This window comes from Pituophis catenifer, unplaced genomic scaffold, assembly GCF_029215685.1.
Source record: "Pituophis catenifer annectens isolate HBS135680 unplaced genomic scaffold, rPitCat1.0.hap2 SCAF_3, whole genome shotgun sequence".
NCBI lineage: Eukaryota > Metazoa > Chordata > Lepidosauria > Squamata > Colubridae > Pituophis > Pituophis catenifer.
This window is the reverse complement of record NW_027256883.1, coordinates 201,923,910-201,939,773: the sequence shown is the minus strand read 5'-3', so window position 1 is coordinate 201,939,773 and position 15,864 is coordinate 201,923,910. Positions and strand designations below refer to the sequence as shown.

General features: G+C 39.4%; 1 protein-coding gene across 2 annotated transcripts in view; it reads right to left on the bottom strand.

Moving 5' to 3' along the window:
- Positions 1-15,864, bottom strand: part of GNAS (GNAS complex locus) — a 147,298-nt gene that overhangs the window by 50,811 nt on the left and 80,623 nt on the right. The window lies entirely within an intron of this gene.

Sequence of the window (15,864 nt, the reverse complement as noted above, 5' to 3'; positions counted from 1 at the left end):
TAAATCGAGAACTTCCTGTACAGCAGGGGTGAAATGCTCCTGGTTCGGACTGGATCGCCCGATCCGGTAGCGATGGAGGCAGGTGGTTCGGAGAACCGGTAGTAAAAATCCCTGCCCCCCCATGCCCAGCTGAGCTGCACAATCATCAGAGGCTTTTTTTTTTTTTTTACTTTTAAAAGCATTTTTTTCTACAACCTCTTTGGCCGAAAAAATGCTTTTAAAAGTAAAAGTAAAAGTAAAAAAAAGCCTCTGATGATCATGCGGCTCAGCTGGGATCGTCAGAAGCTTTTAAAAGAAAAAAACCCTTTTTTTCTTTTAAATGCCTCTGACGATCCCAGCTGAGTTGCCTGTTCAGCAGAGGCTTTTTAAAAAAGCCTCTGCCAATCAGGCAACTCAGCTGGGATCGTCAGAATCTTTTGAAAGCATTTTTTTACAACCTCTTTGCCGAAGAGGTTGTAGAAAAAATGGTTTTAAAAGTTAAAAAAAAAATTGGCCACGCCCACCCAGTCACATTACCCCCCCACATACACCAAGCCACCCCCATCGAACTGGTAGTAACAAATTTTAGATTTCACCACTGCTGTACAGCCTTTTTGACTTTGGTTGTTCCATCACAGTTCATGGAATTTAGTAGTGCTTCATTAGCACTGAACAATCACTTTAACAGTACTGTTTTTAATCTTTAATCATGGTCAATCAACTCAGTTCTTATGTAGGGATTTTATTTTCATTTCAGAAAACAAACAACCTGTTTTAAGCAGATATTTTAATGCGGGTCCAAAAAAACCCTAGCTTTGGAATTACATTCAAAATTATGGGGTACAGGAGTTACACTCCCTAAGTCTTCCCATCCCCTTTGTTCCTTTAAAACAGTCCTCTACATGACCCAGAAATGGTGCCTCTTTTTACTTTTTCCCCACACAACTATTGCCGCCTTACTAAAAATAGTCCTTGGTTGGCTTGCTGCTCGTTTACATAAGTAGTTTCAGGGCAGGGGGCCTTTTGCAATGGATACCAGGCCCTCAGAGGCCAAGAGAAACAAAATGCATTCATTGACAAGCACCTTCCAGATCCACATGCCAAAAAAAAAGGCCTCAGTCATTCAGACCTCACAGTAGATTGTTGTGCCTTTTTCCAGGGATCTGAGGTTAACTGAGAATTATGGCGTGTGCCCTTTTCTGCCTCAGTCTCTACAGCAACTCAATACAAACGCCGGGAACTCACACGGAAGTCTCATGAGAACTGAAATTCCTCAAAATGCCTTCTGGAATTAATGGTGACATTTTACAGGTAGTGCTCGACTTACATCCGTTCGTTTAGTGATTCTCCGAAGTCACAACAGCAATGGAAAAAAGTGATTTATAACCACTTTTCATACTTGGCAGCATTGCCAAGGTTACGTGATCAAAATTCTGGCACTTGGCAATTGACATGCATTTATGACAGTTGCACTGTCCCAGCTGGCTTCCAACAAGCAAAGTCCATGGGAGAAGCCATATTTGCCGAATAACCGCATGAGTCACTTAGCAAGTGCAATGATTTGCTTAACAACTGTGTCAAAAAAAATGTAAAATGTGGCAAAACGTACTTAACAACTCCTTGGTTAGCACAGAAGTTTTGGCTTCAATTGTGGTGGTAACCTGAGGACTACCTATATTAAATACGATATGATACAGTTTAAGTTAGACAACATGGTACATTTTTATAATCCTAGGTGGGAAGGACTCACTTTGCTCCCATATAGGTCGTCACATGACATGCTGTCTTGAAACTTTAGTCAAACATATTACACAATTGTTTTAAATGTTATACTTTATGCACAGAGTACCGTGTTTCCCTGAAAATAAGACCCTGTCTTATATTTTTTTGAACCCTGAAATAAGTGCTTGGCCTTATTGCCATGCACTCAAAAGCCCGATTGGGTTTATTATCAGGGGATGTCTTATTTTGGGGAAAACAGGGTAGGTTTAAAATTCTTTTGTGAAAAAAGTGTTAGCTTGGATCAGAGAAGTCCAGTTCCAAGGTCTCTCTTGGCCATGGAGTTCACGGGGTGACTTGAGGTCAGTCATTCGCTTACAACCCAACCCTCATCATAGCAATATACTGTTAGTAGAAATTACGCAACTTTAGACTTCTTGTAAGGTGGCATATTACTCTATATAAATACAGGTGGTCCTTGACTTATAAAAGTTCATTAGTGACTATTTGAAGTTACAACGGGACTGAAAAAAGTAAATTATGACCGTTTTTCACACTTACGGCCATTGCAGCATCCCCATGGATGTGGGATCAAAATTCAGATGCTTGGCAACTGACTCATATTTATGAAGGTTGCAGTCTCCTGGATTTATGTGATCACCTTTTGCGACCTTCTGACAAGCAAAATCAATGGGAAAGTCAGATTTACTTAACAACCGTGTTACTAACTCAATGACTGCAATGATTCACTTAACAACTGTGGCAAGAAAGGTCGTAACATGGGACAAAATTCACTTAACAAATGTCTCACTTAGCAACAAAAATTTTGGGCTCAGTTGTGGTCGTAAGTCGGGGACTACCTGTACAGAAAGACTGCAGGGCAATGGACTTTGATAAAACGCATTCCACGCCTGTTGTATAACTCAAGAATGGTTCAGAAGGATTGGGATGGGTGCAGGGCAATGATGGAGAAGGAACTGTAAACTGAGACCTGATGGGGAGCCTGAGAACAGATGACTGACTGAGGATATGACAGGACTTTTCAAGAACCCGAAGGAGTGTTACACAAGGCCTGAAGCAGTTGAGACTTGTTCTCTTTCATCTCAAAATGTAGAACACAGAACAACAATCATGAGGTACAGAATAGTAGATTTTACTGTTACTGAAATTTCAGTAGTGGGCTAATACGCCAGAGAGAAAACAGACTTTCTTTTACAAAGGTAATGGCTGAATAGGTATTTTAATTTGGGATAGTGGCGAATATCTGTAGCTCGGGTAAAAGGATGAGGGTGGAGGTTCTGCTTATAAGGGCTTCGCGCAGTGGTGAAATCCACATTTTTTCACTACCGGTTCTGTGGGCGTGGGTTGTTCTGCAAACATTTCGTTACCAGACTAGGTAACATCTTCAATAGAGTTTAGAGTTAGACCCTCACCTGACGTGACCTCCCATCACAAGACTTACTGACCACACAAAACCAGGGGTGAAATCCAGCAGATTCTGACAGGTTCTGGAGAACCGGTAGTGGAGATTTTGAGCAGTTCGGAGAACCGGTAGCAGAAATTTTGAGTAGTTTGGAGAACCGGCAAATAAATCCTCTGGCTGTTCCCAGAGTGGGATGGGAATGGAGATTTTGCAATATCCTTCCCCCAGGATAGGGAGGGAATGGGGATTTTGAAGTATCCTTCCCCTGCCACGCCCACCAAACCAAGCCACGCCCACCAAGCCACGCCCACAGAACCGGTAGTGAAAAAATGGGGATTTCACAACTGCACGAAGCCCTGATAAGGAGAACACCGACACGGACATCTCCTAAACTCTTCTGAAGATGTTATCTAGCCTGGTAACGAAACTTTTGGAAACCAACCCAGAAGCTCAGAGAACAAACCTCCACCCTCATTTTAATTTGGACTATGATACCACGGTCATTCACAGGGGGGAATGGTGGACAAGACAACAAGTGGCAAAATATGCATTGCAATATCACAATGCAAGCTTCATCCTTTGCAAAATGTAAAGCCATGTAAATTCCTTCCCCCATATCCTAGTTAAATATTGATTTCTCGTATACAGATATTTATAGCTATTCATTTATTGACCATTCAAAGTTATAATGGCACTGAATAAGTTACTTATGACCAGTCCTCGTACTTACAATTGTGGCTGCATCCCCATGGTCATGTGGTCAAAATTTGGGCGCTTGGCAACCAGCGTGCATTTACAATGGTTGCAATGTCTCAGGGGTCATCGCCATTTGCAACCTTCCCAACTAGTTTCTGACAAGTAAAGTCAATTGAGGAAGCCACAATTCATTTAACAACTGTGAGATTCACTTACCAACTACAGTGATTTGCTTAATAATTATAGCAAAAGGGTTTGTAAAATTGGGTATGATTCACTTAACAACAGCCTTGCTTAGCAATGGAAATTCTGGTCCCAATTGTGGTTGTAAATTGAGGGCCACCTTTATATGAGTTTCCTGGAAGGTCATGTGGCCAACCCATTTTGTACCCACAATAGCCAAATATTGTGCAAACTCTCTCACTGTTCAGTTGTTTCCCATGGTTATCAGCTTGGGAAGGGATTCCACGTATTATCCACTTACTGTATATAATCTGGTCTAAATCTGCCATCCCCATTGCAGGCAGCTTTGGAGTTGAAGACTGCTCATTCTTAGTGATGAATGAAAAACCGCAATTAAATTTTTATTTCAGTTATTCTGGTTCAGACTTTGAAGGATAATGTCTGCTTTGAATCATATGACTCATGTCATATCATGTACTGTAAGCCAAATAACTGGACGGAAAATGGATGAGGCAGGTAAGCATTTCCACTAATAAGGACTTGGTAATTGAAACATGGCATTTACATAGTGTTTGTCTGTCTGCTTGTCTTCAGGAGTCAGGGTTGACTTCTGCCCGGACAATTCTTTGCAGTTTTCTTGACAAAGTTTTGGAAGTGGTTGGCCATTGTCTCTCTCCTAGGGCTGTGTTGAGTGACAGGCCTAAAGTTACCCAGATCCCTTCATGCCTTAGATGGGACAGTAATTCAAGAGTCTCTAAGTTTCAAGCCACTATGCCAAACTGATAGAGCTTTAGCTAACCCTAATATTAATTATGATGTCCATCAGGATCAACCCAATCAGATCTGCTACATAGCAACAGGATAAAGAATAAAGCTGTGGATAAAGTTTTATATTTATAATTGTTTTAGCCAAACATGCATTCCTCAATTATATATCATTTTTAACTTACTGCACCTGTGTATGGTTTGCCAATTGCACAGTGGCAGATAGGACAGCGCTCCAGAGGGTTAACATCATTGCTTAGAGCAGTGGTTCTCAACCTGTGGGTCGGGACCCATTTGGGGGTCGAACGACCCTTTCACAGGGGTCGCCTAAGACCATCCAAAAACACATATTTTCAATGGTTTTAGGAATAATTTTATGGTTGGGGGTCACCACAACATGAGGAATTGTATTAAAGAGTCGCGGCATTAGGAAGGTTGAGACCCACTGGCTTAGAGGATCACTGGTTACCCTCTCCCCTCTTTAGAAGAGCTTTATAGCTCCCGCTGCCTTAAGAAAGTTCAAAACATTCTTAAAGATCCATCTCATCCTGGGCACCTTTTTTGAACTATTGCCATCTAACAGATGATATAGGATAATAAAATCAAGGACAAATAGGCTGAATAACAGCTTCTATCCCAGAGCAGTAACTATATTGAATTCTACTGTATAGTGCAATATTAATGCAATATCAGGAGTTTTCAATTCAATTGTATAGAATGTGAAGGATGTGTGTTTTGTGATATTTTTATGTATAATGTACACCAAAGATGGCATTTAATTTCGTTGTACGAAGTGCAATGACAATAAAGTAAACTAAAAAAAATTTTTTGGGGGACTGTTATCACAAAATGGCATATCTCAAAAATGGTAGGGACTATAGTTTGAAATTAATAAATTTTCAGTTTTGTAATCTTTAGGTTATAGGAATTTTGCAGATTTTAAAATCAGTTTGAGCATACAGAATCACTTTTTTATACTATTGTCCTGAAGAAGTGGGAACAAAAATGCATAAACAACTTGGGTAAGCCTCAGGTTTAAGATGGTTTGAATAAGGAAATTCAAAAAGGAAGAACATTACTTGAATAAACCCATTAGCATTTGATTAAATTTAAGTGCCATCATTGTAAAGTTAAATCTCCTCTTCAAGTTGAGGCTCAAGGCAGATGATATCATGAACACAAAAGGGCAGGGTTTTTTTTGCAATCATATCTAATATTGTATTGTATCTTACAATTCCTCAGTCTAGTCTACAGGCCAAGAGTTTATGTGATGGCAATTATATTCATAAAATTTTAGCAATCTACCTTATACCATTGGAGTACCTATTAAAAAGAAAACTAATATCTGAGAAATGAAAAAAATTACAAACAGCCAAATGCTCAGCCACAGGACTTAATCATACAATAATAAGTCCTATCAGATGTATAAACTGAATGTTGTCACTAGACACACAAGGGGGAAAAAAAAGGCAGACTTTCAAGTGAATTACACGGGGTATAATTTGAAGAGCAAATCTGAAAGATCAAGATGTAGCCACTTAAATTTCACACCAGAAAGGTAGAAGCTGACCATTCAAAATGAATACCTTAATAACGTAAAGTTATTTCCCCCACTTTATTAATTCTTTTTTCAATCAGTACTGGTATCTTGGCAAGCTAATCAACTATCTGAACATGTCACACATTCATTTAGTCAAAACAAAGAATGTTGAAAATCTCCCTTAACTTACTATTTATAATTACAACATTCAATATTCTTCCAGTAAATAGAAAATAGCGCAAGTATCTAACTTGTCGAGATTATTTGGAACTATCAACAACACTAACTTCATCTCTCATTAATTTTAATCTATAAAAACATGAATAGGAAACAAAACAAAGAAGCCACACTTGCTGAAAGGAGAGTCAAATTTGTTCAACTAGGTTTCCCCCCCCATAAACCTGAAAAAGAAGCAGCACAACATGGTAGAGATGAAAAGAGCAAGCCAATGTAGATCTGAAATTAATTTAACTGTTTTACACAAACTTGGATTTTCAAACTTCAAACAATCCACGTTTTTAAAAAAATACTATTTATTTCAGCGTATTTTAATATCGTGTTGGCAGTTGGCAGAGAGAATGTTAGAACATGACCTTGATATTGCCAGTCAATGCGTTAATTGAATTCTTCAGTACAGGTAATCCTCGACTTACAACAGTTCATTTAGTAACTGTTCAAAGTTACAACAGCATGAAAAAAGTGATTTAGGACCAGTTTTCATGACCATTGCAGCATGATCACATGATCAAAATTCAGACCCTTGGCAACTGGCATGTATTTGTGACAGTTGCAGTGTCATGTGATTACCTTTTGTGACTTTCTGACAAGCAAAGTCAATGGGAAGCTAGATTCACTTAACAACCAGGTTACTAACTTAAGAACTGTACTGATTCACTTAACAACTATGGGAAGAAAAGCCATAACATGGGTCAAAACCCCCTTAACAAATGTCTCACTTTTTGGGCTCAATTGTGGTTGAGGAATACTTGTACTATGAGAATTTCTACTAACGAAAGCAGAAAAATACATTGAAACTCCATAATACATTTTATCCATTATATTATGATAGGGAGTGGTATATCAATTTCCACTATGTAACTCTACTTAAAAGGAAATAATATATGTACACTTCTAAATGTAAATGTAAATTATTCAAAAGTAATAGGTAACAAATGCATACAGACAATCTTCATTTAATAATCACAACTGGGACCAACAATTCAGTTGTTGAGCAAAACTGTTTTTGAATGAAACCATGACTGTGCTTTTGGTCTTATCCCAGCTGTTCTTTGCTTTACAACTTGCGAAGATCGAAAATATGAGGGTTGGTTGTAAAAAGTTACTTTTTCATCACTGATGTAACTGTGAACAAATGCTAAATGAGGCAGTCACTAAATGAGGACAATCATTATTATATTAATTCAGATTAAACTGTCAAGTTTTATACTGAATTGCAATAAATTATAGCTCAATTAAAATGGATCTAATTATTTCATTAAATCCATCTTATTTTTTCTATAGGTTTTTCATCTTTCCTAGCATTAACTTTGATTCCAAAAATCTTAGAACTCTGGACAAACTCTGGACATACAAACATGATATTCTATATTATTTTATAAGGCCATCCATCTATAATAGGAAGCCAATAAAGTATAAGAGTGTCTGTATCCCATTACAGTAAGCCTGCATCTTTTTCACTGGCCCAAAAGAGGAAGCAGAAATGGCAATTGATCCTGATTATACAATTTGTATTTTTCAAATCACCTGGTTAAATATTTTTCAGATTATGATCAAACCAAACAACAAAAAGAAGAAAAAAGTAAACCAGCAACACAAAAAGTGGGAGAGGATTCATATAATATCCTGTGATTGGTAATGGTTAAACTTAATTAAATTGAGACAATAAAGAAACATAGTGCTTCACAATTCTCATTTTTACAATACATAACTTTTCAGGAACAGATAAACTGACTCATTTCTTGAATCCATTCCTCAATATCAGGAAGATAACTTGCCTTCCATTTATGTAAAATTAACCTCCTTATCATGTCCAGACATGCTACAGGCAAAGGTTATGAGATGACATGCCCCATGTTTTAGTTGTCCCATGACAGTAGTTTTCAACCTATTCTTCACCATGGACACCCCCCCTTTAAATATCTTTTGTGGCCATGGAGCATGGCCACGGACCACCAAGACTTAACTCAAGATTTAAATCATAAATCAGTGTGTGATCTGCACTGGCTCCCAGTGGTCTTCCGGGTGCGCTTCAAGGTGTTGGTTATCACCTTTAAAGCGCTCCATGGCATAGGACCTAGATATCTTTGAGACTGCCTGCTGCTACCAACGGCCTCCCATCGACCTGTGCGCTCCCACAGAGAGGGCCTCCTCGGGGTGCCATCAGCCAAACAATGTAGGCTGGTGACCCCCAGGGGGAGGGCCTGCTCTGTGGGGGCACCTACCGTCTGGAACCAACTCCCCCAGAGATAAGGAGAATCCAAGACCTCGGTGCCTTCCGCCGTGCCCTTAAAACTTTCTTTTTTCAGCATGACGGGCTGGCTTAACACTTTTAAATGTTTTTAATTGGTTTGTCATTGTTTTTTTAATTACGGGGCCAAATTGATATATATCTTTTTAATAATATTTTAATGTTTGTAGTCTATGTTTTTATTTGGCTGTACACTGCCCTGATTCCTCAGGGAGAAGGGCGGTATATAAATTTGATATAAAATAAATAAATAAATAAATAAATAAATAAATAAATAAATAAATAACATTTCTCCAAGCCTTCATGGCCCACCTGTGAGATCACAGTCCTCCAAGGTCCGCGGACCACAGGTTGTGAACCACTGTTTTAGGAAGACATTAGGATCTGTAACTATAATATTTTCTTCCAAAATTGTGATACAGATAATGACTTGAAGCCATCTGAGTTTGAGCCTTCACAGTTTTTAAAATACCGCATGAAAAAAAATCTAACGTCCAAACATTTTGAGGGGCCCAAGAAACATGAATAATATTTTCCGATTAATTTCATTCTTAAATCATGAGAAATATGCTTAACAGTTCATTAAGACATGTATCCACTGATTCTGCAAAACTGGATGTTTCATTTCTTAATTCCATTCAGGGATATAATGAATACTAACTTTAATTTGATCCAATCCTTACAAAACTGAATTCTTCTTTCCAAGCACTGTATCAATTAAGGATTCTAACATTATAGATGATTCAGAAGCAACTAGGTCAGGGATTGGTACATAAGAGAATCATGAAACTGCCTAAAAGAACCACTGAAATTTTCACGAACCAAAGGGACAAGAAACATCCTTGATGGACATTAAGGTATAAATTGATAGATTGAGACAGATACATCTATAATAGTTCTAGCTTTGGGTGAAAATAGCAAATTGAAATCAAGTGAATAAAAAAATTGCCTTTTTTCTTAGAATACACTTTCAATTTGAACTACTTGAAGAGCTTTTCAATGTCCAATGAAATTAAAACAGTTAATTCCAATTTATCTGTGGACACATCCAAAATATCAAGACAATTATTGCAGAAAGCTTGCTTTTTTTTAATAAATAAATACTGAGATGGGTGGTTTATAGATCAGGGGTCACCAACTGTTTGGACCTCAGGGACCACTAAATTCATAATTTTAAATCCCACAGACCACTAATATAATCTGCCTAATGACCGGCTGGGTGGGCATGGTCAACTCAATGTCACTCATGTCAAGGGGCTCCTCACCAGCCTCTATGTGCCCCTCCCCTTCAGCCACTCCTCGCCTGCCCACCCGGGCTCCTTAGGAAGCAGTTGTTGGAGCTAAGCAGCCACCATGAGAAAGAGTTGGCAAAACAGCTGGCTCAGTTCAAATAGGATCTGATCGAGAAGGAGGCTCAGCAGAAGCACCTCACTGAGGACTACGAGCACAGGCCTTCCAAGCAGAGGGAAGACCTGCGGGAGTGCAAGGCTAGGTATCAGCGCCTGGAGGCTCAGCAGGCTGAGATGGTCAGTCAGTTCCAGGCCATGATGCAGTCCCACTGGAATAAAGCCCTCTTCTCTTTGCCACTAGTGGCGCTTCCCTCCAGCCTTCGCCAAAGCCCCACACCAGGAGGCTGAAGCAGACCCCAAATCAGAATTTCTCCCCCCCTCCGACCTGCACAAAAAGATCCCGAAGGGGGAGACTCTCTGCAGCAACACAAACATTCATTGCACATCTGTCCCAGGGGCTGTAGTTTGAGGACCCCTGATTTAGTGCAATATAAAAAATGCAAATAATTTTTCTGCAGACCACTGAAATTTTCTTGCGGACCATCAGTTGGTGACCACTGTTATAGATGATATTACTTTTTGTAACTTCCTGGCTAGCACTCCAGTTGGTTTTTTTCTGTCCACATCAGTGAAAGCATTCGTCTATAACTTGCACTTTTAATAGAATCTTTCTCTGCTGAGATATCATTGTACTGAAATAATTACAAAGGAAATACAGAGATTAAGTGGTTGATTATAGATCTCTAACAATATGTGTAAGAAAATTCCGTACTGTTCAACCAAAAGTTCATCAGGTTTAAGGGCTTTCTCTGTTTTCACAGACTTCCAATATTATAAAAATATTGGTCCTCTATCTCTGTGCTTTACTTTAAAAATAAATTTACTTTTGCATCCTAGTTTCTTTTAAATTTCCCTGCATGATCAGTAAACCTCTGTGTGATTTGGAAGATTCTTAATTTTTAGAGTGCATTCAATTTCTTGCCTAACAGCGACACATGTAAAATGAATATACTTCTGGAAATTTAAGTATGCTCTATAAAAAAAATATTTAAAGTGGCAAGGAAATTGTCTTTCAAGGAATTTTGCTTGCCATTTCTGCTGTTCACAATAAGATTCTAATGCTAAGTGCTGAGGTTGGCTTGTGATTCAATGGTTATAGACTGCTAACCATCTAAAGCAGTGGTCCCCAACCTTTTTATCGCCGCGGACCAATCAGCCTTTGATAATTTTACCGTGGCCCGCTGAGCGCGCGCAGGGGTGGGGGCTTTGGGCCACACGTGCGTACCTGCGCGGGGCTCTCTTCCCTGGAGCCTTTGCGCACGGCCCAGGAGCTTTTGCGCACGGCCCAGGAGCCTTTGCGCTGCAGCGTTCATGTCCCCCGGCCGCTGCGCGGCCCGGTGCCAGGTACTCCACGGCCTGGCACCGGTCCGCGGACCGGGGGTTGGGGACCACTGATCTAAAGGACCACTTTTTCATTGAACAGGTATGTTGTTAATATCTCTGGGTATATCAGAAAGTAGCAACTCACCATATGTCTTCATTGTGGGCAGAAGTAATATTTTATTATTTTATTTATTTTATTAGTCATATTTCTATGCCGCCCACTCTCCGAGGACTCTGGGTGGCTTACACCAACGACAGTATACTAAATAGCATATTGCCCCCAACAATCTGGGTCCTCATTTTACCCACCTCAGAAGGATGGAAGGCTGAGTCAACCTTGAGCCGGTGAGATTTGATCCGCTGATCTGCTGAACTAGCAGTCAGCTGCAGTAGCTGCAGTACTGCACTCTAACCACTGCGCCACCTCGGCTCTTAATAGCAGGAAACAACCAAACAACAAAAATCAATGCAAAGTTACAGGGGAAAAAAACACATTCAGAACATCTATTATGAAAGCACATGCCCCAACCGTTGAAAGGAATAGGATTGAATACTTGCTAAAAAAAAAACAAAAAACAGTGTATGTATTTATTACAAGGGTCATTTAAAGGAGATAATTACATAAGAACCAGTTTTGGGACACTTAGGTGTCAATGGGTACAAACATTTATGGACTGCAGAGAAATAATACAAAGAACAGTCAAATCAAAGGACACAATCATGTTGGTGTATCTCTGCCACCTCCCATGATTCTCTACTATTTGTTGCCTTCAGCTCTCTTCTAAAGATCACACACAACCAACTATTTTACGAATATGTGATTTCCAGAGCTCTCAATGGCTGCCCAGCCCCTTCTAAAGCTAAGCAAGGATTTTTGTAACTGTGAAGTGCGGGCAATCTAACCTGACTATGCTTTTCTCCTAAGCTCTTCCTTTGAAATGGCAGACAGCAAGAAAACACGTAGAGGCATTCTTGCAGGAAACACCATGAACAGAAACTCTCTCACGCTACTTCCAGCCCTTCCTGAAGTCGAAGGGGTGTGAAACAGCTTGCAAAAGGCTTCCCTTGCCCTATTTCCTTTTCCACCCTGGTAAAAGTCCAGCAAATGCTAACTGGAGGATAGATATAGCAAATCTTTAGCAGAAGGAGGGCATGAGCAAGTGAGTATGTGTGTGTGCGTGCGTGCGTGCACACACACAGACACACACAAATCCTTCCACCTTGATTTTGTGGGGGAAGTTGGAAGAGCTTGTATTACTGTAATAAAATTGTCATGCTGGATGTCTGGTTATTTATTTAAGATTACTCTGCCTTCTTATGGATATTAGAGTGGTACAAAATATATGACCCAACTATTGTAATTAGACCAAAATAAAAGATATAATGATAACACAAAAGTAAAGCAAAGGATAATACAAAGTAAAACAAGTTCTAAATCAAAATCACCGAATAGGTTTACCCTGTATCCTTTTAGCAGAGATTTGGATATTTGAAAATCAACTACCTATAATAGCATGATGAAGCCACCTTACTTCTTCCAACTGACTTTCAATACATCAAGGAAACATTTACCAGATGGTATAAAAGGGATGCAGTGGCTCAGTGGCTAAGACACTGAGCTTGTCAATCGAAAGGTTGACAATTCAGCGGTTCAAATCCTTAGTGCCGTGTAACGGGGTGAGCTCCCGTTACTTGTCCCAGCTTCTGCCAACCTAGCAGTTCGGAAGCACGTAAAAAATGCAAGTAGAAAAATAGGGACCACCTTTGGTGGGAAGTTAACAGCGTTCCATGCGCCTTTGGTGTTTAGTCATGCCGGCCACATGACCACGGAGACGTCTTTGGACAGCGTTGGCTCTTCGGCTTTGAAACGGAGATGAGCACCGCCCCCTAGAGTCGAGAATGACTAGCACATATGTGCGAGGGGAACCTTTCCCTTTATATACATTTCAAGCAAATATTTTACAGTAATATGCTATTACAAGAGGTGTTTCTTTCCCTTTAACTTTCTTTTTACATTATGCCCCTTCCAGAATCTCATTCACATTGATAGGAATCTCACTTCCCAAGTATTCCCATTGCAATAAAATCATTTCCTATTTAATACCAAATATGGAGAAATTACTTGGTATAAAACGAAAAGTCAATTATTCTGATTCTAGATGATAATAGTGAGGCCACATTTCCCACGCATTTACTTTTTCCCCTTTTCTTTTTATAGAATCACCTGAAAATCTGTTGAGAGACAAAATGCACTGACACTTCCCTCCTAGCTTTCATTAATCTTGCAAAGTAAAATGCACTGGGACATCTCTGGCTCAGGATCACAGGTATTATTTTTTTCCCTCCAGCTCCAGTGAAAGTAACCAGTTTGGTAACCTTAGTTAAGGGAAGGGAAATTGCTTTTTTCCCCTCCCCTCAAGCTGTTCACTTCTGCATAAGTAAGCAGGAAGTACAGGATCAAGCAATCGTTCTTCTAAAAAGGGGGTGGTGATGAACTAAATTTCCCAGAAGCAGAAAAATTCAGCAGTACTTGAAAAGTGACAGGTTTCCTATTCTAACAGACTAGACAGATTGAGAAAAAAAAAATCTAATGAAGACAAGTATAAAGGTAAGATGGAAGATTGCAGTCTTTGCCTTAAAAAGTCCAATATTACGAATGGAGAATTCATAAAAAGAGCTAAAAGAAGATAGGAGGGATATTAAAGTAGCAGAGTTATGCCCAACATCTCTGCAAGAAGTAACGATTTCTTGCTAATGAAATTCTTATTTCGTTCTTTAACAGGTTTGGTAAGTAGGTACTGTATCATACGCTATGTTCATACACTAAGGAAACTGCATAGCAATAACAATAAGACTTATATACTGCTTCATAGTGCTTTACATCCCTCTTTAAGCCGTTTAAAGCATCAGCATATTGCCCCCAACAATCTTGGTTCCCATTTTACTGACCTCAGAAGGATGGAAGGCTCAGTCAACATTGAGCCGGTCAGGATCAAACTGCTGGCATCAGGAGAATTAGCCTGCAATACTGCATTCTAATCACTGTGCCACCACGGCTCTTAATCACCATATCTTTGTTCTGCTGTGAGATCAACATCGACAAAATTGACTTCAATCAGGAATTCCAACAAAGAACTTTGGAATAAAGATGGAAGTCACACCATGGATCCTACTATTAAGTATGTATTCTGAGATCCTTTCCTGGAATTCTTGAGTTAGTCATCCCATCAACCCCGTAGAAAAGTCATCTGTAGGCGTCAAAGAAGATGGAGCCAGCAGAGGATGCTCTCAGCAATTTTAACCCAACATTATTATACCATGGGAGTGTACAAAGGTTACACAAGCACATTCTTAACTTGATCTACTTATTTTAAAGTTTCTAAAACAATCTGCTAATTCATAAGGGACTCCAGGCAATAACAAATATACAGTACTGCAACAATGAAAATAAACCCCGGAAACATAAAACTGAGAAGCATGACTGTTTAACTAGTAATCAATGCATATCATTTAACTGTCCAAGGCGATAAAAACACTTTAACCTAGCAAATATAGATTTTTGCTAGTCATGCATTCTTCAAAAAGCCATCTAAGGATGCATCCACACTGCAATCATGGGTACAAAATATTAGAGTATTTTAAGTTACACACGTAAAGAGAAGCAGAGCTTGGGTGAGAAATTTCTAAAATAATGACCAATGAAATAATGCTCCCTGTAAAATAGTAATTCTCATCAACATGTTTTAAGACATTGTGGAGAGATCTTGCCCTTTTATTATTATTTTTATTTTATAAAGAGGTCTAAGCTATAAAGTAATTTACTGTTTCTAAAGCCTTTGCCACAACAAAAGTGACAAATCAGCACAACCCAATTCTGACCTCTTGGCTGGCCAGAAGATGGCAACTGAGAGCAAACTACACAGTAACTGTGTAGTTGCTGTATCCTTCCAATGTATTTTTTAAAATATTTTTTAACATCTCGCCTTTATTATTTTTTTATAAATAACTGAAGGCGCTGAACATGCCAAAACTTCTTCTTCTCCCTATTTTCTCCACAACAATCCTGTGAGGTGGGTTGGGCTGAGAAAGAATGCCTGGACCAAAGTCATCCAGCTGGCTTTTGTGCACAGACTGTAACTCACAGTTCCCTGGTTTCTAGCCTTCACCACTAGATCAAAATTGATCTCTACCAACCTCTAAGGCAGGGGTCGGCAATCTTAAACACCCAAAGAGCCATTTGGACCCGTTTCCCACAGAAAAGAAAACACCGGGAGCCACAAAACCCTTCCCATGCCTGACGATTTCCTGAGCAGCCACAAAACTAACATATGTAGTCGAATTAAATGTTCTGTTTTCTTCTGAAACTTTTCTTTTCTTGGATTTATCCATAGTTGGCCTA